This window comes from Carcharodon carcharias, chromosome 8 (genome assembly GCF_017639515.1).
Source record: "Carcharodon carcharias isolate sCarCar2 chromosome 8, sCarCar2.pri, whole genome shotgun sequence".
Lineage (NCBI taxonomy): Eukaryota > Metazoa > Chordata > Chondrichthyes > Lamniformes > Lamnidae > Carcharodon > Carcharodon carcharias.
The window spans coordinates 13,557,847-13,583,946 of record NC_054474.1 but is presented as its reverse complement, the minus strand read 5'-3'; the positions used below and the strand labels follow the sequence as shown (position 1 = coordinate 13,583,946).

Genomic DNA, 26,100 nt, shown 5'->3' with positions numbered 1-26,100 from the left:
CAGTCTTCTGGACCTACATGAAGAACCATACCTCCTACTGCTACACTTAAGGCAGTGGATCCACTCCCTATAACTGGCCTACATTTGTGAAACAGTTTACAGGGACCGGGGAGAAGAAACAGGCCATAGTATAATTGGAGAACAGAATGGAATGGGGTGGGAGTTGATATCTTTGGGACTAAATCACTCTGATAGAACAAATATTTTTTAAAAACTCACTTGTCAGAAAATCCTATACTCTTCCTTTTGCTTTACAGACACTGATCCCCTTGTAAGAAAACTTTTTCTATTCTTACTAAAGCCAATGTTGGAGACGGTGGTGTAGTGCTATTGTCACTGGGCTAGTAATCCCGAGACCCAGGCTAGTGGTCTGGGGTCAAGGGTTCAAATCCCACCATGATGGTGGAATTTTAATTCAGTTGATAAGCCTGGAATATAAATTTGGCTCAGTGATGGTGACTATGAAGCTATCACTGATTGTTGTAAAAACCCATCTGGTTCATGAATGTTCTTTAGGGAAGGAAATCTGCCCTCCTTACCTGATCTGGCCCCTCCATATGACTCCAGACCCACAGCAATGTGGTTGCTCTTAACTGCCCTCCGAAATGGCCTAGCAAACCATTCAGTTCAAGGGCAATTAGGGATGGGCAACCAATGCTGGCCTTGCCAGTGACGCCCACATCCCAGGAAAAAATAATTAAAAAACTGTTGCTGAAATTGTACCATCGGTAGTTGTCCACTGGAACTGTCGTCATCTTGGACTAGATCTTCCATTTGCTGTTATCAAATTTGGGGCAGTTGGGAGTGGGACGTGTGGTAGGGAACTGTTGGCCAATCCAACCAGGATTTTCTGGCAGAAGTGACAATAGATGTTGAGTAGGTCTATCCATATTGGCACTAATCAAAAGCTGGGACAATTCTGCTGGTCAGCATTCCTCCCTCAATTTCCTCCATTACTAGCAACTGAGGAATGGTAGCATAGTGGTAACATTACTGGGTTAGTAATCCTGGGGCCTTCAATAATACTCCAGGAGCATGAGTTCAAGTCCCAGGATGGACAGTTGGAGGAATTTTAATTCAATTAATTAAATAGATCTTGAATTAAAAAGCTAGTCCAAATAACAGTGACCGTGCAACTACTGATTGCTATGAAAGCCCATCTGTTTCACTAAATGCTCTTTATGACAGGAAGTCTGCCATCAGGTCTGGCCTGGCCAGACCCACAGCAAAGTAGCTGACTCTTAACCGCCCTCCCACAATGGCTGAGCAGGTCACTCAATTGTATCAAAGCACTGCGAGTCAGTGTGGGTGTACCGACACCACAGGGACTGCAGTGAAGGATGGGAAATGAATGCTGGTCTTGCCAGCGAAGGCCACATTCCACATATGAATAAAAGAAACCGTGCCATTTGCTGGTCGTGGGACCTGGTTGCGCACATACTGCCTGCTGCACAAGAGTGACTCCATCTCACACGTACCTCACTAGTCATGAAGTATCTTGGAAGATCCTGGGGATAATTTCTTCCTCTGTGTGTGACAAGGAGTCAACCAGCTTAAACTTGTTTATTGAAGTGAAGAGTTACTGGTGTTTTCGCTTGGTCAGTGACAAAAGGCTGCAAAGTAAAATAAGATAGCTCTCAAAGAGCGGTTCAGACTGACAATAATGGCGAGCAACTGCTTTGTACTCGAGCTTAGAGCTGAGGCTGGCACATGAAGTGGATGACATAATCTGCAGCCATGTCCTTTAAAATTGACATAATTGTTAATTACATAGACGGTGCAAAGTGAGAGGTGCATCTCTCCCTGGTTTTTAGAAAAAATCCTATTATTTATGAATAATTATTGTGGGAAATGTCACTAGTACCAAGCATTGTGAGGGATACTGGATGAATATTTTATGAATCTGTCATTTTTTTGCTTTCCCAATGGAACTGAAATGGGGTGCAGCAACTCAAAAAAAATTCTCATTGAACGCTCACTCAAACTGGTGAGGCAGTTTGCTATGTCAACTGTCATACCAATGCTATTCTACTCACACATGGAGAGGAGGGCATCACTTGGTAATATATATCACAGCGCTCTTGACTCCTCCTCTTCTCACTGGTACAATTTGGCAGATAGCAAGTGTCCGACTCATTGAACCTACATGGGTAGTTACTTACGCATGAAACTCATTAGTGTGAATGACAGATTATCACCGATAAGCCTGACCCCAGTTTTTGTCTGATATCTCCATGTGTGTGCTGCAGTGCTGAGGCAGTGCTGCGCTGTTGGAGATGCCACCTTTTAGATGAGATGTTAAACCGAGGTCCCATCTACCCTTTTGTGCGGGATCAGTGGTGGGGCAGCAAAAGATCTCGTCGCACTGTTTGAAGGGAGCAGCCGAGTTCGCCCTGTGCCCCAGCCACTAATGGGGTGGTGGGGGTGGGGGTGGGATGGTGGGGGTGGGGATGGCCATGTAGCGGTATTTCACCAGATTAGTACTCTAGCGGCCCAGACTAATGCTCTGGAGACACAGGTTCAAATCCCGCCATGGCAGCTGGTGGAATTAAAATTCAAATTCAATTAATAAATCAGGAATATAAAGCCAGCCTCAGTAATGGCGACCATGAAACCTATCATCGATTGTCGTAAGAGTCCATCTGGTTCACTAATGCCCTTTAGGAAAAGAAATCTGCCATCCTTGCCTGGTCTGGTCTACATGTAACTCCAGGCCCACAACAATGGGGTTGACTTTAACTACCCTCGGTTCAAGGGCAATCTGGGTTGGGTAACACATGCTGGCCTTGCCAGTGACACCCACATCTCATGCAAGAATAAGCAAGAGAAAAAATATATAAATGAAGAGGGTGTACTTTATTGGTTTGGGAGGCCAATTCCGAAGGAATGCTCCTTTCATTTGCTTCCAAATTAGACTCTCTAGTGTGTACATTCATAATGCTGTGACTATGAGTGAAGCTGAGGGGCAATCACATATATCTCTCCTGATTTCAAAAGGAGACCTGAAAGAGCTTTCGTTTTTGATTGAACAAAATGAGGGTGGCGGGGGGTGGTGGGGGGGTGGGGAATAGAAGGACAGAAAGATGAAGTGAAAGTGCAAATGAGAAAGTGATTAATACCTGCTAGCGGGAGGTATGCTATCTGAACCTGCCACGCTGTGACTGTCACACCAGCATTTTCACATGCTAGAAGGAGCTCATATTCTCCTGTGGCTCTGATAATGATTCACATATGATTTATCTGCACATCACAGCCATGCCATTACTGCCTGAATAATTCAGCAGCGAGTGACTCCCAATGCTGCTTTGATCCCAACTGCTCAGACTCTTTGTGTTGAAGGAAGAAAACACAGGGCAGCCAAGCAGTGCCTTCAATGCAACACATCGAAAAGAAATTAATTCACCCCAAACCCATTCTACATTTTATCACACGGAACAGGCACTGAATGATTAAGAAAAGTTTAAAGAGCTTGCTTTAGAAGAGGTCCCCAATTGCACATTACACTTTAGCTGCAGCTGCATAATCCCTCCGCCTGATACTAGAGTAAGCACTGAAAATGGCTATTCCTTCGCTTTCAAACAGTGACTTCTCAGACAACATCCAAGGGAGAAGATAGAAATAATACTTGTAGCAGGGCAACTGGACAAGTAAATCCACTTCTTCAACCCAGTCAAACAGTTCATCCTCATAAAAGAGACAGGGAGGCAAACTCACCTGCTCGTCTCACTAAGGTATCACTGCTTCACCACAGCCCCTCAAGTGACACCGCTGGGAGACTGCAGCCCCTTAATTCCGTCTTTAGTTATTTATTTATTTTACTGGTGCACTGTTCCCCTGAGAAAGCAACCTAAACTCAGCCCAGAGATGTGAAGATGTGCTGCATGGCCGTTAGTGGAGGGGCCATACGGAAGAAAAAGGCTGAGGAAGAAAAGGTTCAGACTGCGCCCAGGCATGAACGCAAAGGGCCATCATGTAGTGCCAACCTTGCCTGTAACTTAAGACTTAGGGCAGAATCTTCGGGGGGTGGGTGGGTGGGTGGTGGGAGGGATCCCTCGATCAAAGGCATTCAGTGCCTGATCAAGGGACTGGACATTGGGAAGTGGGGTCCACCCCTCTACCCTTGCTGCCAGCCCTCCTGCATCCCTCTCCCCAGGACCCCCACCCCACAAAACCCCAGCCCCGCATTACTTGCCTGTGGCCTGAGTCGCTCTGCGATCCTGGGACTCCGGTGCCTGTCTCTCCGACAGCAGCCACCTGTGGCGCTGCTGAGCACAAGAGCTGCCGGCTTTTGATTGGCTCGCAGCTCTCAGTAGGCGAGACTTGCGCCCCAGGACCTTGATTCCAGGGCAAGGCCCGACGCTGGCCTCATCGCTGTCTGATCGGCTTGGTTCGGATGGCCTTCCCAAATAGAGGCAGCGCTGGTCTCTCGCCGCCTCTCCAGCTAACAGGTGAGGCCCTCGATGCCTCAACAAGATTCTTCCCTTAGTTGCATACAACATGAATACGGTTTGTTTGACTCGTTACTCTTCCCATGTCATTATCCACCCTCAGCATATTGCAATTTTTTGCAGGGCTGGACTGCAACAAAAACATTATCCCTCCCCCCCACCCTCCTCAGAGTTTTTCTCTGCAAGGGATTGACTTTTCACTGGAACATGGGTAAGTCGATGTGGGAAGGGCTGCAATTGTGCCAGATGTTCCATGTGGCAGCAACACTGTCCAATTTTCAACTTCTTGGCTGGAGCTCTGAGACCAACTGCACCGCGCTGACCACAGCTCTGGGTGAGGTCAGCCAACACATTGGGGATTGGAACTAGTAATTTCTTCACCCGTACGGCTACTCATGATAAAAATCTGACATTCCTTCGGGATGCAGGCTACGGTGTTTGACCCGCTGTCATAAATGCATTGTGAAAATATAGAGCGATAGATTTCTGCTTTATTTCCATCCAAATAGATGGGAGAGCAAGTTGTGAGGAGGGCACAAAGAGTCTGCAAATGGCTATAGACAGATTAATTGAGGGGGCAAAAATTTGGCAGACGGAGTATGACGTGGGAAAGTCTGAGGTGAACCACTTTGGTAGGAAGAATAGAAAACAGGATATTATTTAAACGGAGAGAGACTGCAGAATGCGGCAGTACAAAGGGACCTGGGTGCCTTCATACATGAATCACAAAAGCTAATAAGGAGGTAAGACAAGTCATTAGGAAGGCACATGAAATGTTGAGTTTTATTGCAAGGGGGATAGAGCATACAAGCAGGGAAGTCTTGCTACAACTGTACAGAGCATTAGTGAGACCGCATCAAGAGTACTGTGTGTAGTTTTGGTTTCCAATTTAAGGAGGGATGTACTTCCTCTGGCAGTTCGGAGCAGGTTCATTGGCTTGATTCTTGGGTTGAAGGGGTTGGGTTATGATAAAAGGTTGAGCAGGTTGGGCCTACACTCATTGTAGTTTAGAAGAATGAGAGGTGATCTTATTGGAACATATAAGATCCTGAGGGGGGCTTGACAGGGTGGATGCTGAAAGGATGTTTCCCCTCCTGGGGGCATTTAGAACTAGGGGGCACAGTTTCAAAATAGGGGTCGCCCATTTAAGGAGATGAGGAGGAATTTCTTCAAGGGTCGCTAATCTCGGGAATTCTCTACTCCAGAGAGCAATAGGTGCTGGGTCATTGAATATATCCAAGGCTGAATTAGACCGATTTTTGATCTAGAAGGGAGTCAGTGGTTGGGAGAACAGGCAGGAACGTGGAGTTAAGGCCCTGATCAGCTCAGCCTTGATCTCTTTGAATGGCGGAGCAGGCTCCCTGATTGGATACGGAAGGAATTTTTCTACTTGTGATGAAGAGCAAAACTAGAGGCCATCATGATCAATAGTCACCAAGGAGTCCAATAGGGAACTCAGTCCAAACTTCTTTCACCACAGAATGGTGAGAACGTGGAACTCGCCGCCACATGGAGTGGCTGAAGGGAATAGAATAGATGCATTTAAGAGGAAGTTAAACAAGCATATGAGGGAAAAGGGAATAGAGGGTGTTACTGATAGATTTAGATGAGGAAAGATGGGAGGAGACTTGAGTGGAGCATAAACGCCAGCATGAACTGGATGGGCTGAATGGCCTGTTTCTGTGCTGTATATTCAATAGAATCCTGTGTAAGTTGTGACTTCAAAATAATTCCCACGTTCAGTTCCGTAGAAAGTGCAGCTCTTGAAGGTAAATGTGCCATTTACAGCACTATACCTAGCTACAGCCACAAACACGTCCATTATTCAGCTGATACTTGTGGGAAGATTTATGGTCTGTGTTTCATGTACATCGAGACAAGCAAGTGCCATGACCCTTTGTGATGAACACCAGTTAAAGTTTATCATCAACAGATGAAGTATAGTTTACCTAAATTAGCCACGTACGTGTTAAGTAACCTCCCCTACAATTGTCACACAACCCACTGAGGTTCAATTAAGCAATTACTCACTCCATCATTAGCTAATGCAACCTGCTGCTAGCGATAGGTTAATGACTTTAGTTGCCCACTTGCAGGGAATGTTACTGTGAATGTAGAACAGTATATCTGCTATTAATGAAGCTTGATTAACAGGATGGAACAAAGACCCATTCTCCATTAGGTACTTACAATGTACTCAAAAAGATTGAGAGAATAATTTGTGACAAGCCAAAAGCCAGCACCTGCCTCTGTCCTTTCAGTGGAATCTTTGCAGGATGATGATGTAGAAGGTCATTTTGAAGGTCAAGAACCCTTCCCTCTTCGGGGCAACTAGAAAGGGATCTTGCGGTGGGGAGGAGAAAGGGAGTGACGAGGCAGACTAGGGGAAACATAGAAAATTAGAAAATAGGAGCAGGAGTAGGTCATTCAGCCCTTCAAGCCTGCTCCGCCATTCAATATGATCATGGCTGATCCTCAATAACAATGCCGTCGTTCCCCTCTCTCCTCATACCCCTTGACACCTTTAGAGTCCAGAAATCTTTCTACATCCTTCTTAAATATATTCAGTGACTTGGCCTCCACAACCCTCTGTGGTAGAGAATTCCACAGGTTCACCACCCTCTGAGTGAAGAAGTTTCTCCTCTTCTCAGCCCTAAATCGTCCACCCCGTATCCCGAGACTGTGACCCCTTGTTCTAGACAACCTCCAGCCAGAAGAAACATCATCCCTGCACCCAGTCTGTCGAGCCCTGTCAGAATTTTGTACATTTCATTGAGATCTCCTCCCATTCTTCTAAACTCCAGTGAATACAGGCCTAGACAGCACAATCTCTCCTCATACGACAATCCTGCTATCCCAGGAATCAGCCTGGTGAACCTTCGCTGCACTCCCTCTATGGCACAATACTCCAGGTGCGGTCTCACCAAGGCCCTGTACAGCTGCAGTAAGACATCTTTGCTCTTTTACTCAAGTACTCTTGCAATGAAGGCTAACATACCATTTGCCTTCTTCATTGCTAGCTTTCAGTGATTGGTATTCAAGGACACCCAGGAACCTTTGTACATCAACATTTCCCTATCTATCACCATTTAAATAATACTCTGCCATTCTGTATTTCCTAAAAATGTGGTTATCTTCACACTTATCCACATAATAATGCATCTACCCACTCACTCAACTTGTCTAAGTCACCTTGCAGCCTCTTAATAGACCCATCACCACTTATGTTCCCACCTAGTTTTGTGTTATCAGTAAACATTACATTATTTATTGAATTCAAATTCAATCACTTGCCATGGTGGGATTTTGAATCTAGAGTATCACACTGGGTCTGCTAGATTACTAGCTCCATGACAAATACCACTATGCCACTGCCTGCCTTTCACCCATACCCCTGCCTATTGTTTCTATTTAAATAATCACCCAATGCCCTCTTGAATGCCTCGACTGAACCTGCCTCCACCACACTTCCAGGCAGTGTATTCCAGACCCGAACCACTCGCTGTCTGGAAAAGGCTTTTCTCACATCACATTGCATTTGCTTCTTTTGCAAATCACTTTAACTCTGTGCCCTCTCGTTCTCAATCCTTTTACGAGCAGGAACAGCTTCTCCCTATCTACTCTGTCCAGCCCCTTCATAATTTTAAACACCTCTGTCAAATCTCCTCTTAGTCTTCTCCTCTCCAAGGAGAACAGTCCCAACCTCTCCAATCTATCCTCATAACTGAAGTTTCTCATCCCTAGAAGCATTCTTGTAAATCTCTTCTGCACTCTCTCCAATGCATTCACATCCTTCCTAAAGTGTGGTGCCCAGAACTGTACACAATACCCCAGCTGAGGTTTAATTAGTGTCTTATAGATTCAGCATAACCTCTCTGCTCTTGTACTCTATGCTCCTATTAATAAAGCCCAGGATACTGTATGCTTTATTAACTGCTCTCTCCAATTATCCTGCCACCTTTAATGACTTATGCACATATACAGTCAGGTCCCTCTGCTCTATTACACCATGGGATGCATCACAAAAAGTAGCTAATGAGGGGGAAACTAGAACATAATTGAAAAGAGAATGGGAACAATTTGAAGAGGAAGAATCTAAAAGAACTGGGGTATAGGGCATAACAGGTAAGAATACCAGACCTCAGGGGCCAAATCCTGTGCTGTAATTATTATTTTTTGTAAGCTCTCCTTTGTTAACTCTGAGCCCAGCTAATGCAATAGGTTAAAGCACAATACTGCGGATGCCGGAAATCTGAAACACCAATAGAAAATGCTGGAAAAACTCAGCAGGCCTAAGAGCATCTGTGGAAAGAGAAACAGAGTTAACCTTTCGAGTTCTGATGAACAGTCTTACGGACTCAAAACATTAACTCTGTCTCTCTCTCCACAGATGCTGCCAGACCTGCTGAGTTTTTCCAGCATTTTCTGTTCCAATACAATCAGTTGCTCAGGTACTATCAGTGAATTATTGTACTGCATTTGGTTATGATGGGACCCTGAGTGCTACCAGTATTACTGTGCAATTTCAGTGAGTTGTTGTTAGTTACTGGTGCCAACAACCCCCCAGCACCCCCACCCCCAGCTCCAGTCTCCAATTTCTTCTCTTCCCCTCTCTTGGCCTCCTGATTCTCAAATTTCTCATTCGCACCTTTATTGTCCCAAAGGCTACAGAGATCGACGACCGATCATGGGAGAATGATATAAAGGATGCCCATTTGTAACTGGGCAGAAGAGATCCAACCAACATCCTGGGGGTTTCCATTGACCAGAAACTGAACTGGACTAGCCATATAAGTAATGTGGCTACAAGAGCAGGTCAGAGGCTAGGAATCATGCGGTGCGTAAATCGCCTTACTCCCCAAAGCCTGTCCACTATCTACGAGGCACAAGTCAGGAGTGTGATCCACTTGCCTGGATGAGTGCAGCTCCCACAACACTCAAGAAGCTTGACACCGTCCAGGACAAAGCAGCCCCCGCTTGATTGGCACCACATCCATAAACATTCACTCTGTCCACTACCGATGCACAGTAGCAGCAGTGTGTACCATCCACAAGATGCACTGCAGGAATTCACCAAAGTTCCTTCGACAGCACCTTCCAAACCCACAACCACTACCATCTAGCAGGACAAGGGCAGCAGATAAATGGGAACACCACCACCTGGAAGTTCCCCTCCAAGTCCCTCACCACCCTGACTTGGAAATATATCACTGTTCCTTCACTGTCACTGGGTCAAAATCCTGGAACTCCCTCCCTAACAGCACTGTGGGTGTACCTACACCACATGGACGACAATGGTTCAAGAGGGCAGCTCACCATCGCCTTCTCAACGGCAACTAGGGATGGACATTAAATGCTGGCCCAGACAGCGAAGCCCACATCCCGTGAACGAACAATGAAAAAAACATGTGAAGTTTCAGGAACACGGAGCAACACAGAGGTGGGAGGCCATTCATGGCTTTTGGAGACAAAAGGGTAATTGGAGGTGGGGTCGATGGTGAGTTTTTGAGCAAGGGGGTTATGACTGATTTTGATAAGGAGGGGAACAGGACATGAAGAAAGCAAACTATCTACAACGTCAGTTAATGTTGGTTGGGGGGGGGTGCAGGAAGAGGCGTCGGATGGTCAGTACTGGAATGCGGCCAAGGCAGGATTTTTGCTCCAATATGGGGCAAGAACGGAGGCAAGTGGGCTCGCAACATTGAGCCATTTTGCTGGAGACAGGTTCTGAGGAAGAAGGAACACCTTCCCGCTTGTTAAGCAAATTTGAAAGCCAATTAAGGCCAATGACCAGAGGCCAAGTGGAATTTTCCAATCAGTTTGCAGACCCGATATGGCACTGGGAGAACAGCGGTTGCCTGGAGACGGTATCTCACCGAAAGGCCAGGGGCCTGTGTTCCAGGGGGCCATTGAAACTCCCCACCAACACCACCACCCACCCCTCACTGCCTACCTGGCCACGTCTGTTCCTGTTTCCTTCCGTATGGTGACCCAGCAGCTGTGACCATTTTATTGATTTCAGACTTGTTAAAGTTGCTGAGATGGTGCTTCAAGATGGATGCTCTCTCTTCCTTACCTGGAACCGCAGGCTGCAGCTCCCCTATTGGCTATCCAGCTTCGAAAGCCCGCCCGCTGTCCTTGTTTGGACGGTGAGCACTGCTTCTGGACAGTAATTGGCCAACTCAGGCAAAAATCACTGCTACATGCCTGCTTCTGATGCAATGTGAGGTCAGGTCCACCCCCCCTCACCCCTCCATTTGACACCAACCCAGAACGCAAAAATCCTGCCCCAAGTCTCATGGACAAGATGAGCCTGGAGAGAGCATGAGGGGTGATGAGAGAAGAGCTAAGCCTGGGGCAAGGTTTTTGTTATGGACTTGATTTTCCAGGCAGATTTCTCATTAGAAACATTGAACTTTATTTACAGGCTGCAGCAGCAGTTACATGCATCCATCAAGCTCCACAACAAGAAGAACTCGCACTCTAAGATTCCCCATGTTTAGAGCTGATTCGTTCACACTGTCACATTGATACAATACAACACAATAAGTCTTAAAGCTACAGTCACTACATTCCTTAAAGCTACAATTACTACAGTTTTGTTTGAAGAACAAGGACAATAGGGGACTGAAAAATAGCTGCTGGATGACTTCAGTCTTAGGGAACTAAGAAATCCATTAGCTGAATACATGTCATTGGAGGCCAAAGTGGAGAGGGCAGGGAGAGAGAGGGGTTTATGGAGTTCAGGAATTCCAAGCTTGTCAGTGCGCTGGGAAAGGGGCAAAATTCAACCCAATTGCAATTCAGCGATTCCAGCTACAAGCTGATGTCATTTGGGAACAGGATTAAGCTTGGTTATAATAATTAATAGCTGTGAGAGACAAATTGCTCAAGTGCTCCCACCATTCACAAACTGCCCATTTCTGAGTTCTACATAAAATAACATTTATCATGTTCTCACCTGTCCGTGTCCCCAACCCCACCCCCTCCACCATATCCCTGCAAATTGATTTCCAATCCCTCCGTAGTCTTATTTACCCTAATTAGGAAATATTCTCTGAATCATACACAAATCCTTGTGAAGATGGCAGGAGAGAATAATCAGGTGGTTAAAAAAAAATTATGGAATTCTTGGCTTTAAAAGTGGAAGCATTGAGCACACAAGCAAGGAAGTTAGGAAGTTATGCTAATCACAAAATCCCAGAATTGTCACGGTGCAGAAGGAGGCCATTCAGCCCGTCATGTCTGCACCAGCCCTCCGAATGAGCAATTCACCTCGTGCCATTCCCCCACCTTCTCCCCGTAACCCTGCACATTCTTCCTTTTCAGATAACAGTCTAATTCTCTCCCAAAAGACTTGACTGATCCTGCCTCCACCACACTCTCAGACAGCGCATTCCAGATCCTAAGCACTCGCTGTGCAAAAATATTTCTCCTCATGTCTCTATCGCTTCTTTTGCCAACTACGTTAAATCTGTGCCCTCTCGTTCTCGATCCTTCTGCCAATGGAATCAGTTTCTCTCTGTCTACTCTGTCCAGAACCCTGAGGTGATTTTGATCACCTCTGTCAAATCTCCACTCACCCTTTCTTCTACAAGGAAAACAGTCCCAACTTCTCCAATCCATCTTCATATTTGAAGTTCCTCACCCCTCGAACCATTCTTGTGAATCTTTTCTGCACTCTCTCCAATGCCTTCACATCCTTCCTAAAGTATGGTGACTAAAAATGGATGCAAAACTCCAGTTGAAGGCAAACCAGTTTTTTATACAATTTTAACATAAACTTCCTGCTCTTGTACATTATGCCCCTACTAATAAAGCCTAGGGTGCTAAATGCTTTAGTAGCTGCTCTCTCACCCATCATGTCACATTCAATGGCTTATGCACATATACGCCCAGGTCCCTCGGCTCCTGCACCACTTTAGAATTGTACCCTTTGTTTTGTCTTCCAATATTGTTCCTGCCAAAATGAATCACTTCACACTTCCCTGCATTGAACTTCATCTGCCACTTGTCCGCCCATTCCACCAACCTGTCTATGCCCTTTTGAAGTTCAACACTGTCGTCCCCAATGCTGCCAAGTTTTGTATCATCCTCAATTTTGAAACTGTGCTGTGTACAACAAGATCTAGGTTATATCAGGAAGAGCAAGGGTTCCAACAGCGACCCGTGGGAAACCCCATTATGACCCTTCTTCAAGCCTGAGAAACATAACCACTACACTGTTTCCTGTCACTCAGCCAATTATGTATCCATGTTGCTGCTGTCCCTTTTATTTCATGAGCCATAACTTAGACCACAAGTCTGTGTGGCACTGTTTCAAACACCTTTTGGAAGACCATGTGCACCACATCAACAGCATTACCCTCATCAACCATCTCTGCTCCCTCTTCAAAAAACTCCTGCACCTTAGCTAAACATGATTTGTCCTAAACAAATCCTTGTTAACAAATCTGTTCTGGCTTTTCTTCATCAAACTGCATTTTCCCAAGTGACTATTAATTTTGTCCCAAATTGTTTGGAATGTCTGGAAACTTATTCCCCATCACCAAAGTTAAATGGACTGACCTATAGTAGCTGAGCTTATTTTTATGCCCTTTTTTGAACAAGGTTGTAACATTTGCAATTCTCCAGTCCTTTATAAAACACAGGTTCAGCCTCAGCTGGGATATTGTCTGTCATCCCTGATTCCCAGTCTCTTGCCTCTGCCTTCCTGATTGCCAGTCCCACTGTCACCTCTTCCCTTGCTCTAAGCCCCAATCCCTTAGGGTTGCCAACTGTGATTAAATGTACTCCTGGAGGTGTCATCACATGACTTACCCCCACACTCCAGCCATCAGTCGGCCAACACATCCATCCTTGTGAATGGCACTGCCTTCCTACACCAGCTGGACAGCAAAAAGACTCGTGACCCGATGGGATGGTGCCTGACTGTCAGCCAAACAGCCCTTTTTTCTCATTTTCAATGCTTTTATATCGGGGTAAGAGGAAATGTTCAAAGAAAACGACAGATGAAACAATCTGTTTTAATGTCCCGATGATTTTTCTCCGGGGGTTGCACACGGCTGTGTCCTGGAGACTCCAGGCCAATCCGGCGGGGTTGGCAACCCCACCGGCCCCTGAAGCTCTTTCTGCTCACCGCTAAGTGAGCACAGCTTTGGCAGTGGCTGGGGGCTGATGTTGCTGTGCCAGAGGTTTCTTAGTGCCAGCAGCAGAGGTGGGGGTTGGGGGGGGTGGGGGGGGGGGGTGGTGGTGACTCCGCCAGCATTGTAAACATACTCCATGGCTGCCGGCACCAATGCCCAGGAGACTGACGTCACATTCTGGGAGGGTCGGCAGCCTTAACCACCCTCGTCCCACCATTGGCAGCACCCTCTCTGCCACCATCCCCCGCTCCCCCCCACCCCCCCTTCAGTTGCCATGCAGGCTAGTTCCACAATTCATAGAATCATATGGCTGGATTTTACGGCGCTCCCCCCTCCACCACTCCAAACCACAGCCCCCCCCCCCATCGCTGCTGCCAGCTCTGCCGGGCAAGATGTTGGGGGGGGTGGGCTCACATAAAACACGTCAGGTGGTTAGCCCAACATCTTCCCGCCCAACCCCGTCCTGGTCCCCATAATATAGTAGGTGGGTGGGTGCCGAAATTGGCAGCCCACCTGCCATTTTTACATCGCCCAATGCCCAACAGTCGACATGGGCGGGCAGGCGAGATCTGAAGGCCATTATTTTTACATCACTTTGTTGGAAAGGTGGGAAGGAAGGTGGGGGTGGGGGAGGGGGGAAGAGGGGTGGTGCCCTCTGCGCATTGGGTGGCAACCCCCCCCCCAAGACGATCCCCTCTCTTTTGTGCCTCCTCTCGCCTGGTCTCCAAAACCCGCCTCCAAAACCCGCCTTGTCCCACCTCCCAAGGATGCCCGAGCCTTGCTCCCCAGCTTAAGATCCCGGGACTTACCTCACTGCCGATGACATCGCGATCTCCGCAGGCCTGGCTTGCAGTCCCAGCCGCGGCCACTGCTGTGCTCTGGCGCTGCTCCAGAGCTGCCAAGCCAATCGGATCGGCCAGCAGCTCTCTCTCGCGGCGCGCAGGCACAGGACTCCCTCCCGCTGAGGGACGGAACCCCCACTGTCGGGTACTTAAAGCTGCCCGGAGCGTGTTATTACAGCTGGCCGGCCTTCTTTGTTTTACCTTGGCCAGCTTGGATCCGAGCGTCCTTCCGGAGGTCGGGCAGTATGCTTCCACCACCACCCACCCCAGCAAAAGGTTACAACGCAGAGGGAGGCCATTCAGCCCATCGTGTCAGTCCTGGCTGTCTGCAGGAGCAACTCACTAAGTCCCACTGTCCCCACCTTTCCTCTGCGAATTCCTGACAGGATGATAGAATATGCCTCCCTCTGCTTTAAGACCCTTGTTAAAAGCCCAGGTCTCTGACTAAACTTTCCTTCACCAGCCCCCCTGTGAATATCCTTTCCTTTGGCTGCGCCGCTGTTGTTTCTGATGAACCCCTTTGTGAAGTGCCCTGGGATGCTTTTCCACATGAAAGAGCGCGATCTAAATGCAAGTTGTGGTTTGGCGGCTCAGAGCAGGGGACTCAAATCACCAGACATCAGCTGAATACCACTGTAAATCCCAAAAGAAAAACACCTCAGTAACAATCGGAGTAAACACGTCACAAAATGAACTTTCTTGGCTTGAAATACGAGGCAAGTGGGGATATGGTTTGCACTACTCACCCACGCAGACTGTCCCGGGTTGTCTCGGTGCTCGGAGTGTCCCTGGCACTGCTTCACATTGTCTGCTTCATCTGGCTGGAGGTAGCATCCGTCCATGCGGGATTCAGATCTACACAGCAACAAATATTCGCATGTCAGACTGGCTGGACAGGAGCTGAACAAACAGGGAGTGCTCAAGGGGGAATCGGTCTGTCCGAACCCGATGGCAAAAGGGCTGAGGCAGCTGCTATTCTCCGCTCGCTGGGAGGAGGGGGTGGATATTTCAAACTCATTTTCTCACCAGGTTTCCATTGCTGGTCTATTCCCAAGTGAGGAAGAGACTACAATCTCCAACCATCTTGTCACACTCACCAGTGAACCAAGGTCTCTGCCTCACAGCGAGTATGTCCCCGGAGCAATTTACGTCCAGCTGGCTGGGAACCAGCTTTGTGCAGCCCGGAGGGGACAGCTTTACTCTGACCAAAATAAAATGTGAGCCAGCCTTTCTCTTCACTGTGATCAGAGTGGTTTACGATCAACTTTCATCTCTTTCATCTGGGAATTCCTTCAGCAGCCAAAGATAAATGATTCCTAGTGTGCAGTCTAAGGAGCCCATGTTCAAAAGTAAATATATTTTTTCAATCACTTATGGGAATGTGAGTATCTCTGGCTGGGCCAGCATTTATTGCGCGTCCCTGGTTGCCCTTGAGAAGGTGGTGGTGAGCTGCCTTCTTGAACCGCTGCAGCCCATGTGGTGCAGGTACACACGAAGATGTGCAGCCAACACCCCCCACCCCCACCCCCCTTCCTTCCTGCCTTTTCTACCAAGTGATGTAAAAAAAATGGCCCTCTGGATCTCACCTGCCCGCCCATGTCGACTGTGTAAGGGCGTTGGGCAGTGTAAAAATGGCAGGTGGGCTGCCAACTTCAGCACCTGCCCACCTACCTTATTATGGGGACCAGGATGGGGTTGGGCGGGAAAGTGTTGGGCTAACCACCTGCTGTGTTTTACTGAGCCCCCAAAATCATACCTGGCAGAGGTGGCAGAGGTGGCAGCGGGGTGGGTGGGTGGGGGGGGTGCTGTTGGGAGTGGGAGGTGTGGTTTGGGGTGGTGGAGGGGGTGCCGTAAAATCCAGCCATATGATTCTATGAATTGTGGAACTAGCCTGTATGGCGACTGAAGTAGGGGGGGGTAGAGGGGGTGGCAGAGGGGGCACTGCCAATGGTGGGATGAGCATAATTAGGGCTGCCAACCCTCCCAGAATGTGATGTCAATCTCCTGGACGGGAGATCCTGGAAAGGGAGTTCCAGGATAGCGACAGTGAAGGAACGGCTGATATATTTCCAAGTCAGGATGGTGAGTGGCTTGGAGGGGAACTTCCACATGGTGGTGTTCCCATGTGTCTGTTGCCCTTGTCCGTCTAGGTGGTAGCAGTTGAGGGTATGGAAGGTGCTGTCTCAGAAGCTTTGATAAGTTTCTGCAGTGCATCTTGTAGATGGTACACACACTTGCTGCTACTGTGCGTCGGTGGTGGAGGGGGTGAACGTTTGTGGATGGGGTGCAAATCAAGCGAGCTGCTTTGTCCTGGACGGTGTCAAGCTTCTTGAGTGTTGTGGGAGCTTCACTCATCCAGGCAAGTGAAGAGTATTCCATCACACTCCTGACTTGTGCCTTGTAGGTAGCGGACAGGCTGAATATGTTTTGTTATGAATCCTACATTTCGACATAACCCACCTTGAGATAATTTTTTCCAGTGCAGCACCCCAGCCTCCACCTCTGACGATTTGTACATTCAATTAATTGGTAACGTTTCTCTCCCAATAACATGCTGAGGGGTTTTAACTTGTTCCCTGAGGGATTAAGTCTCTGTGAACTGGTTTGAAAACCACTCTAAGTAGACAAGCCCTTTGTGCACTTTTGCAGTTCTTAACAGTTCATCATTATTTGCTATTTCATCATAAATTCTAGAAATTTTGCCTGAAAATGTAATTCTTTCACAGGATGTGGGGCATCACTGGCAAGGCTGGCATTTATTGCCCATCCCTATTTGCCCTTGAACTGAGTGACTTGCTTGGCCATTTCAGGGCAGTTAAGAGTCAACCAAATTGCTGTGCGTCCAGAGTCACATGTAGGCCAGATCAGGACATTAGTAAACCAGATGGGTTTTTACGACAATTGTTAATAGCTTTGAGACTAGCTTTCAATTCCAGACTTATTAGTTGAATTTAAGTTCCACCAGCAGCCATGATGGGATTTGAATCCATGTTCATTAGTCTGAGCCTCTGGATGACTGGTCCAGCGATATTTCACTGCTCCACCATCTGCTGATTTAGGGAGCATGCAGGACCTCACAGAGCTCCTACTAAGTTTTGTGATGCATTGTACAATTTGCAAAATATTATAACCCTTCGAACGAGGTACTTCCCTGAGGAAAACAAAGGCGAATCTCCTAAACCAAGAAAGGAGAAATTAGTGGACATTAACGAGCTGAGTCAAAGAGGTGGGTTTTGAGGAGGGCCTTACAGGAGGAGAAAGGGGTGAATAGGCAGGGGAGTTAAAAAGAGGGTTCCACAGAGTAGCTCTAAGTGGCTGAAGAATAGTCACCAAGGGTAGGGCAAGAATCATTGAACCATAGAACCATAGGAAAGTTACGGCACAGAAAGAGGCCATTCAGCCCATTGTGTCTGCACTGGCAAAGGGTGGGAGGCTGCCCAGGAAAGCATAGGAGTAATTGAATGTGTAGATGGTGGAGCATAAAAGAATGTTTCATCGGTATATGGGCTGATGTAGGCACAGCTAAATGCAATGTTACTCATATACAAGTCAAGGCAGCACTGTGATGATTAGAACGTGAGGCTTGAAGGACAGCTCAGAATCAACCAAAGTTTGTGAAGAGTCTCTGGTCACAGCCAGAGAAGCAGGTGGAGCTGGTGGTGAGTGCTGAAGCTGATGAGCCTTAGTCCTTTCATTGCTTACCTGGAGGAAGTTAAGACTCATCTAAGAATTGATGCCAGCACAGTAATCTGTCAGCGCCGAGGTGATGGAGGATCGAGCTGCATTTATTTATTGTATACATGGAAGCTGAACACCATGATTGCAAATGCTGTTGTCAAAGTGCAAGATGCAGTTGAGGAAGAGAAGGAAGCCATGGCTGGATGCCTGGAGGGCTCTCGAGTTGACATTCCCACGGATGGATAGAGAAGCTGTTGCTAGAGACGGTTTGGCTACAGATGGATAGGTACAAGTCAAACCAAGGAAAAGTGGCTTCACGGAGCTGGAGAAGAGATCAGAGAATCATAGATTGGATACAGTACAAAAGGAGGCCATTCAGCCCATTTGGCCCTGTGCTCATGCTGGCTATCTGCTAGAGTAGCTCACCTAGTCCCAATCCCTCCACCCATTCCCCATCACCCTCCATTTTCTTCCTCTTCAGATGATTGTCCAATTCCCTTTTGAAGACCTCGATCGGTGAGAGGTGTCGGAAAAGGACTGAGTGGCCGACTGTGCCTAAGGCAGCAAAGAAGTCAGGGAGGACAAAGAAATAACACGACTTGCTCAGAGCCACAGAGAATGTCTTTTGTGACTTTGGTTAAGGTAAATATGTCATATCCCATTAATTATACAGGTGACTGTTCCTTTGAAAGAACAGTTCAACCTCTATCCTGACTCAAGTTCACTGCTTCATCAAATTCTGTCACGTGCTGCTTGCTGCCTTCGACGAAAGCCCATTAGCACACTATTATTTAAGACTATATTGTATACCACGCCACTGCAGATGTCCAGCAGATGGAGCCTAGCCACACAATTAGCACAATTAGTCATTTGGACAGCTCCTGACTGGGATGTAAAGAATCAGAGCTAAGGAACGTGCAGCTGAAGGGGTGCTCTGGGCAGAAGTGACATCTTGTAAGAGGAGTGGCTTCCCTTCGATTCTACTCAAGGCCAGTTCTGCCCACAACACTCTCTAAAGTTCAGATGTGTGTACTGAGAGTTTAATCCCTCGGATGCCTTTTGGGTTACACTGACCAGTGCATTGATGCTAAGTTACCTGATCCAAGTCTCTGAAGCTTTTGAGCATTACAACTGACTTTTGCCCCCTAGCTTGGAAGGGGGGAAATTATTGGTTAAAATCAAGGCACACTCTTGGAAAATGCATGTTTGGGCACTTGGTACAAGTAGAGGCCTTACCATTGATATCAAAAAAAACCTGCCAACATTTGCTGTCTGCTCTCCTTCAGCAGTCCCTCGGGATCGATGATGACTTGCTTCCACACTGGTTCAGTGGGTTCTGAAATGGTTGATGAGCTCAATATGTCATCTGCAGACCCTACAAAATGTGGGGCAGGTAGTGCTTGAAGTTAGATGGGTTGTTTGGAGGTTTTGTGTGCTCTGTCCGATGCCTCGACTTTGCCTCTACACCTTCCCGACAAAGTCTCTCCATGTGTTTGGTGCCTTTCTTGAATGAGCCTTTTGGCTGGTCACAAGCCAGGGTCTCCCATGAGTTGGCGGGGTATGTTTGACCTCTTGAGGGATGCTTTGAGGACATCCCCACAGCGTTCCCGCTGTCCTCCTTGGAGTCTCCTGCTGTGTCCGAGTTCCGAGCAGAATTCACTGAGTAAACTCAAATATGACTGCGGCACTGAGAAGGTCATGTCAATGCATGAGCAGAAAGAAGCAAAAGGTAGGAATGAACTTGGGCCTAATGGGCCATGGTATGATAATAGGGGGTGAATGGAGGACAATAGCAACATCCCGCTTAGCCAATGCCTCAAATTTACTTTCAGGCATAACATTTTCCATTGCTGACTCAAAAATATCTTTTACAAACCAAACGCCAGCCCAAGCCTTTAGTACATAGTTCTTATCAGCTGAATTTTGGTTTTCAGGCCATCATTATGGGTAAAAGTTGTTTGGATGATATTGTGGTAAGGTTTCTTGCGCTAACTAGTGATTTACCAGAGTAATGATAGAGGAAATGAAGGAATTGGATTGAGAAGCAATGATGTAAATTGGGCTAGATCTTACTGGAAAGGAGAAGGTTGAATGATTGTTGCTTTGAGGATTCTATAGGGAGTAGAAAATGAAGACCATGCCGAGATGTTTCATCTTGTCCAGAACAATAAACTGGATGACATGGCTTAGGGAATATAGTCAAAATGTATACCTACAAACATACGAATTAGGAGCAGGAGTAGGCATTTGGCCCCTTGAGCCTGCTCCACCATTCAATAAGATCACGGCTGATCTGATTTTAACCTCACATTCCACCTACCCCCAATAATCTTTCAACCCCCTTGCTTATCAAGAATCTATCTATCTGTGCCTTAAAGATATTCAATGACTGCCTCAACCACCTTTTGAGAAAGAGAATACCAAAGTCTCACAACCCTCTGAGATGAAATTCTTTTCCTCATCTCTGTCCTAAGGGGGAAACCCCTTATTTTGAAACAGAGTCCTAGATTCTCCCACAAGAGGAAACATCCTCTCCATATCCATCCTGTCAAGACCTCTCAGGATCTTATATGTTTCAATCAAGTCTCCCCTTACTCTTCTAAGCTCCAGCAGTACAAGCCTATCCTCTCCAGAAACATTGTAGTGGGTGAATGGTCCACCTATGGAACAGTATCTCTCGGGAGATATAAGGAGCAGAAAGTGTTGCTTCATTCAAATGCAAATTAGATAGGCTTTTAAAAAATAATATTTGGGAGTAATATGAGGCATGACATATGGTCAGTGTGATGTTCTTGGGAGGACCAAAGTCAGCTATTCCTCAAAGCTGTCCATCACTGAGTCATTCCTCACTTTGTGTCTGGGTCTACTGAAGGCCAGCTGATGGAGATCGATCGCTCCAGTAGGTTGTTCGACACCACTGACAGGCCAACTAGGTGGACCTTGGTCTTTTTTTTTGTGTGTAGCAGTTCCTGTTCCCCTGTTCAGGCCCAATGACCTCACAGCAGTCACACAATCTGCTCTGTCAACAGAACAAATGCCAACCTCTATGAACATGAAAATCAGGTTTAAAACCAGTTAAAGTCACGTTATTAAGTTGCCAGTCCTGCCATTTGGATTATTGCCCTTTGGATATATCATTTAAACCAATTTTACGAAGTCTGGCAAAAATATTCCTCCTTCATCATCTCTCTCTTTCTCTCTCTCTCTCTGCTTGTAGCTACACCTACCAGGAGATCTGTGGTCATGGTGTGTCACATTTGTCTGTCTTGAGCCATTCTCACACATCCACTGTGGCTGGTCTGCAGCCTCTCTGTGACATCCGTCATCCAACTAAACCTAGTCCGACCCCTCTTTTTGCTGCCCTCCACTTTGCCCTCCAAAAGAGATCTCTATCGCTTTTCAGCTCTGGTCAAAAGCCCAAAAAACTGACATTTTCTATTCTGGAAGTCACTTTTTGCCCTTGCAATTTCGAGCACCTCTTCACTTGCCTTAAGGTCTGTGTATGGAGTTTATGACTTAGCTTCCGCACAGGAACATAGGAAATAGGAGCAGGAGTAGGCCATTCAGCCCTTTGAGCCTGCTCCGCCATTCAACTAGATCAAGGCTGAACTTCTATATCAATGCCATTTTCCCGCGCTATTCCCCATATCCCTTGATGTCAAATCTATCAATCTCTGTCTTGAACATACTCAGTGACTGAGCCTCCACAGGGTACAGAATTCCAAACATTCACTACCCTCTGAGTGAAGAAATTCCTCCTTATTTCAGCCCTAAGTTGCCTACCCCTTATTCTGAGACCGCGTCCCCTAGACCCCCACCCCAGCCAGGGGAAACATTCTTCCTGCATCTACCCTGTCGATCTCTGTGAGAATGTTGTAGGTTTCAATGAGATCACCTCTCATTCTTCTAAGCTCTAGAGAGGATACAGGCCCAGTCTCCTCAATCTCTCCTCATAGGACAATCCCACCATCCCACGGGTCAGTCTGGTGAGCTTCTGTTGCACTCCCTCTGTGGTAAGTATCTGCTTCCTTAGGTAAGGAGACAAAAACTGTTCACAGTACTCCAGGTGCAACAAGGCTCTAGCCATAAGGTTGCCAACTCTGGTTGGACATATTCCAGGAGATGGCAGTGAGCTCATGGAAAGCCGGTGGTGTGGCACGAGCGGGTGAAACTAGAGAAAACTCAGAACTCATGAGGAATGACTCAGTGATGGACAGCTTTGAGGAATAGCTGACTTTGGTCCTCAGAACACTCAGTAAGAGGAAATGAACCTGCCTTCACTAAATTCCACTACTGAGCCTAAACAATTCCTTCCCCTGCCAGTTGCTCTAGGGATGGGAATCAGCAGCGCAACACAGTCCACCCAGTCACCATCAACTCAATCCGACACTAATTAATAACATTAATAACACTAATTAATCACTATACCAGCAACTAGCCGGCCTCAGCTGAGCCTAACCTTAATAACCTTCATAATCGACGCCCTTTTCTCCACCTCAGAAGCTCGTGTAGGCATTGCCTCGCCTGATTGGAGCACCATTTTCATAGACTTATAGAGACTCATAGAAGTTTACAGCACAGAACAAGGCCATTCGGCCCATCGTGTCCACGCTGGTCAACAAAGATCTGACTGCACTAATCCCATTCTCCAGCGCTTGTCCCATAGCCCTGGAGGCTATGGCAATGCAAGTGAATATCTAAATACTTCTTAAACGTTACAGGAGTTTTTAGCTCAACCACCCTTTCAGGCAGGGAGTTCCAGACTCCCACCACCATCTGGGTGAAGAAATTTCTCCTCAACTCCCCTCTTAGCCTTCTGCCTCTTACCTTAAATCTACGCCCCCCTGGTTATTGACCCTTCTACTAATGTAAAAAGTGCCACCCTATCTAGGTCCCTCATAATCTTATACACAAAGACTTCGTCTGGTCACGTGATCTGTAGGCCGTTCAGATATTTCCGTCAAGTGGCTTCTGCTGAGTCAGGCTTTTCTGTGGCTGGGGGAGCAGGTTCCTGAGTTAGGGAAGGTCAGGTGGTACCTGAACGCAGGCTATGATTGGCTAGGAGCCGGTCCATGACGTAGAGAATGTCAGATGTACCCGAGCTCGCGCTGTAATTGGCTGGTGGACTGGCCTGGCTGCCATTGCTGGGAGCTGATGTTTGGCCTCTGGAAGATGAAGGCAAATTGCAGGGGAGGATTGGCAACCCTACCTATACAATTGCAGCAAGATATCCTTACTCCTGTACTCAAATCCTCTTGCATTAAAGGTTAACAAACCATTTGCCTTCCTAATTGCTTTTTGCACATTTCAAAGGCCTCTATTGCTTTTGCACAGATATATTGTCCAGGTTTCTGAGGTAGGCAGGGAAGTGGCTAGAATGTAGCACCTAGTGAGTTCCTTCCTTGTTACAAACTTGAGTTTTCTCGTCGCTGTTGATCATCATCATCTTCCTCATCAGGAGAATGTATTTGGGCAAAATCCCACATATCAGCGTGGAGATAAAAGTGAAATTTATGGACATCCAGGTTACAATGTGAGACTGAGTAAGAATTTGAACAAAAAAAAAACCAAAATCATGGTGGTAGAGCTTTTTGTTTTTCATTCACAGGTTGTGGGTGTCACTGGCTAGGCCAGCATTTATTGCCCACCCCTAATTACCCTTGTGAAGGTGGTGGCAAGCTGCCTTCTTGAACCACTGCAGTCCACGTGATGTAGGCATACTCACAATGCTGATAGGACGGGAGTTCCAGGATTTTGACCCAGCGACAGTGAAGGAACGGCGATATATTTCCAAGTCAGGACTGTGAGTGACTTGGAGGGGAACTTCCAGGTGGTGATTTTCCCATCTATCTACTGCTCTTGTCCTTCTAGATGATAGTGATCATGGATTTGGAAGATGCTGTCTAAGGAGCCTTGGTGAGTTCCAGCAGAATATCTTGTAGATGGTACACACTGCTGCTACTGTGCATCAGTGATGGAGGGAATGAATGTTTGTGGATGGGGTGCCAATCAAGCCGGCTGCTTTATCGTGGACGGTGTCAAACTTCTTGAGTGTTGTTGGAGCTGCATTCATCCAGGCAAGTGGGGAGTATTCCATCACACTCCTGACTTGTGCCTTGTAAATGGTGGGGAGTCAGGAGGTGAATTATTAGCGTCCGACCTGCTCTTGTAGCCACAGAGTTTATATAGCTAGTCCAGTTCAGTTTCTGGTCAATGGTAAGTCCCAGGATGTTGATTGTTAGAATGGGGAGTATGCTGATACCACAGGGTACCACGAGACAGGGGCTGGCGCTTGCATCTCAGATTGTCTTGGTTAACCAACATGAGCAATCTGGGCAGAGAATTAAACTATTTGTAAACCTAAGTTTTCAGCCAACATTAAAATTGAGTGCAGCGTGGACAAAATGTGGAATTGACCTTTTGCCGAGGACCTGGATTTGTTATGCAATTGATTGGCAATTGAAGTTTAATATTGAAATGTGTAAAGTACTGCATATTGGAACAAAAAGCAACACAGATGTTTAATGTAGAGAATAGATTTAGCACAGAGACTGTAAAAAGGACCTGGGAGTAATAATAGATGGTCTTTTCAATGTCAGGCCAACATAAAGAAGCAATTAGAAAGGCAAATAGAGTATTGGGATACACAGCCAGAATAGTGGAATATAAAATTCAATAAGAGGTTACACTGAGGCTATACAACACACTTGGCTGACCACACTTGGATTTTGAATACACTGGTTGTCGCACTTCAGTAGAAGTATATATACTCTAGAAGGATGCAGTGAAGTGCAGCACGAATGATCCCAAATGTAAAAGGATGAGCAGTGTCAGGAAGATTAGAGAAGCTGGGGTTCTGTAAACCGTAAAGGTGGTTTAGAGGAGATAAGTTTTAAAACATGAAATGATTCCGAGCAGACCTTTACTTAAAAAATGATTTACCGAAAGGCCATTTGAAATGATCTACCAGTGAGGAGGATGAAATGAAAGACTTCAGCGTGTTTAAACTGCAGTTATGTGCTGCCTCAAAGTGAGAATACTGGAGCCCTGAGCTTAATGGACAAAATTCTTGACTTCTTTCTCATGCGTATATGTTCTGACTAAATATTCCCGAGTTTAAGCAGGACAGTCATAATGGGCCCTATTTTGCAGGTGGTGAGTCTTGGGCGGGGTGGGGGAGGTGGGGTGCGTTGATATCAGACTGTTAGCATTGGCCGCCATTAACCCCTTGAAACTAAGAGTAACATCAGGATGTCAGGCATGTAAAGATTAGCCTGGAAATCCTGAGGCCACAATCAGAGTTCTACAACAGGCTGTGCTCTGCCCCTGGACTAGCAAGGTTGTGTGTGGGGGGGGGGTGGTGGGCTGCAGCCAAGTGTTTGTAGTCCTCATTCAACTCCACTGGCCTCTGCTTTTGGAAAGCGATCAGACATCGGCTTTGACCGTTGTGTCCTTACAATCAACTCGCCTGCCAACACCCTGCCTAGGTCCATGCGTGGAGAATGGCCACTTCAACAAAGTACTGGGAGGTATCCGACACTGTGAATCTGTCCCCCCAACAGGATTCAGGAGGGGAAACCGAAAGAAACAGTGAAGAAAATAAGACAAAGCAAAGTGAGCTGGAACGGTTTTACATAACAGCTAAATCCATTGGTGGAATACATCACCAGAGGGTAAACTGCGCAAGTGGATCCAAAGCAAGATGATGTTTTGCTTTAGAGAAGAGCTTCTGAGATAGGTGGTCAGAAATGCATTTTAGTTCAAAAAGAATAGGCTTTGTTTCTTTTTTATCCTTTAATGGGATGTGAGCATCACTGGCAATGTTAGCATCTGTTGCCCATTTCTAATTGCCCTTGAACTGACCTTGCCAGGTAATTTCAGAGTCAACCACAGTGCTGTGGGTCCGGAGTCAGGGTAAGTAGGCCGGACCAGGGTAAGGATGACAGATTTCCTTCCCTAAAGGACATTAGTGAACCAGATGGGTTT

The 26,100-nt window shown here is 46.8% G+C and overlaps 1 protein-coding gene across 2 annotated transcripts in view; it reads right to left on the bottom strand.

The window, feature by feature from the left end:
• Window positions 1–26,100, bottom strand: part of ndst1b (N-deacetylase/N-sulfotransferase (heparan glucosaminyl) 1b) — a 434,276-nt gene that overhangs the window by 357,077 nt on the left and 51,099 nt on the right. For both annotated transcript variants that reach the window (XM_041194511.1, XM_041194512.1), the window contains exon 2: window positions 15,183–15,291. The gene's annotated coding sequence lies outside the window, so the exon portion shown is untranslated. The remainder of the gene's footprint in view (window positions 1–15,182; window positions 15,292–26,100) is intronic.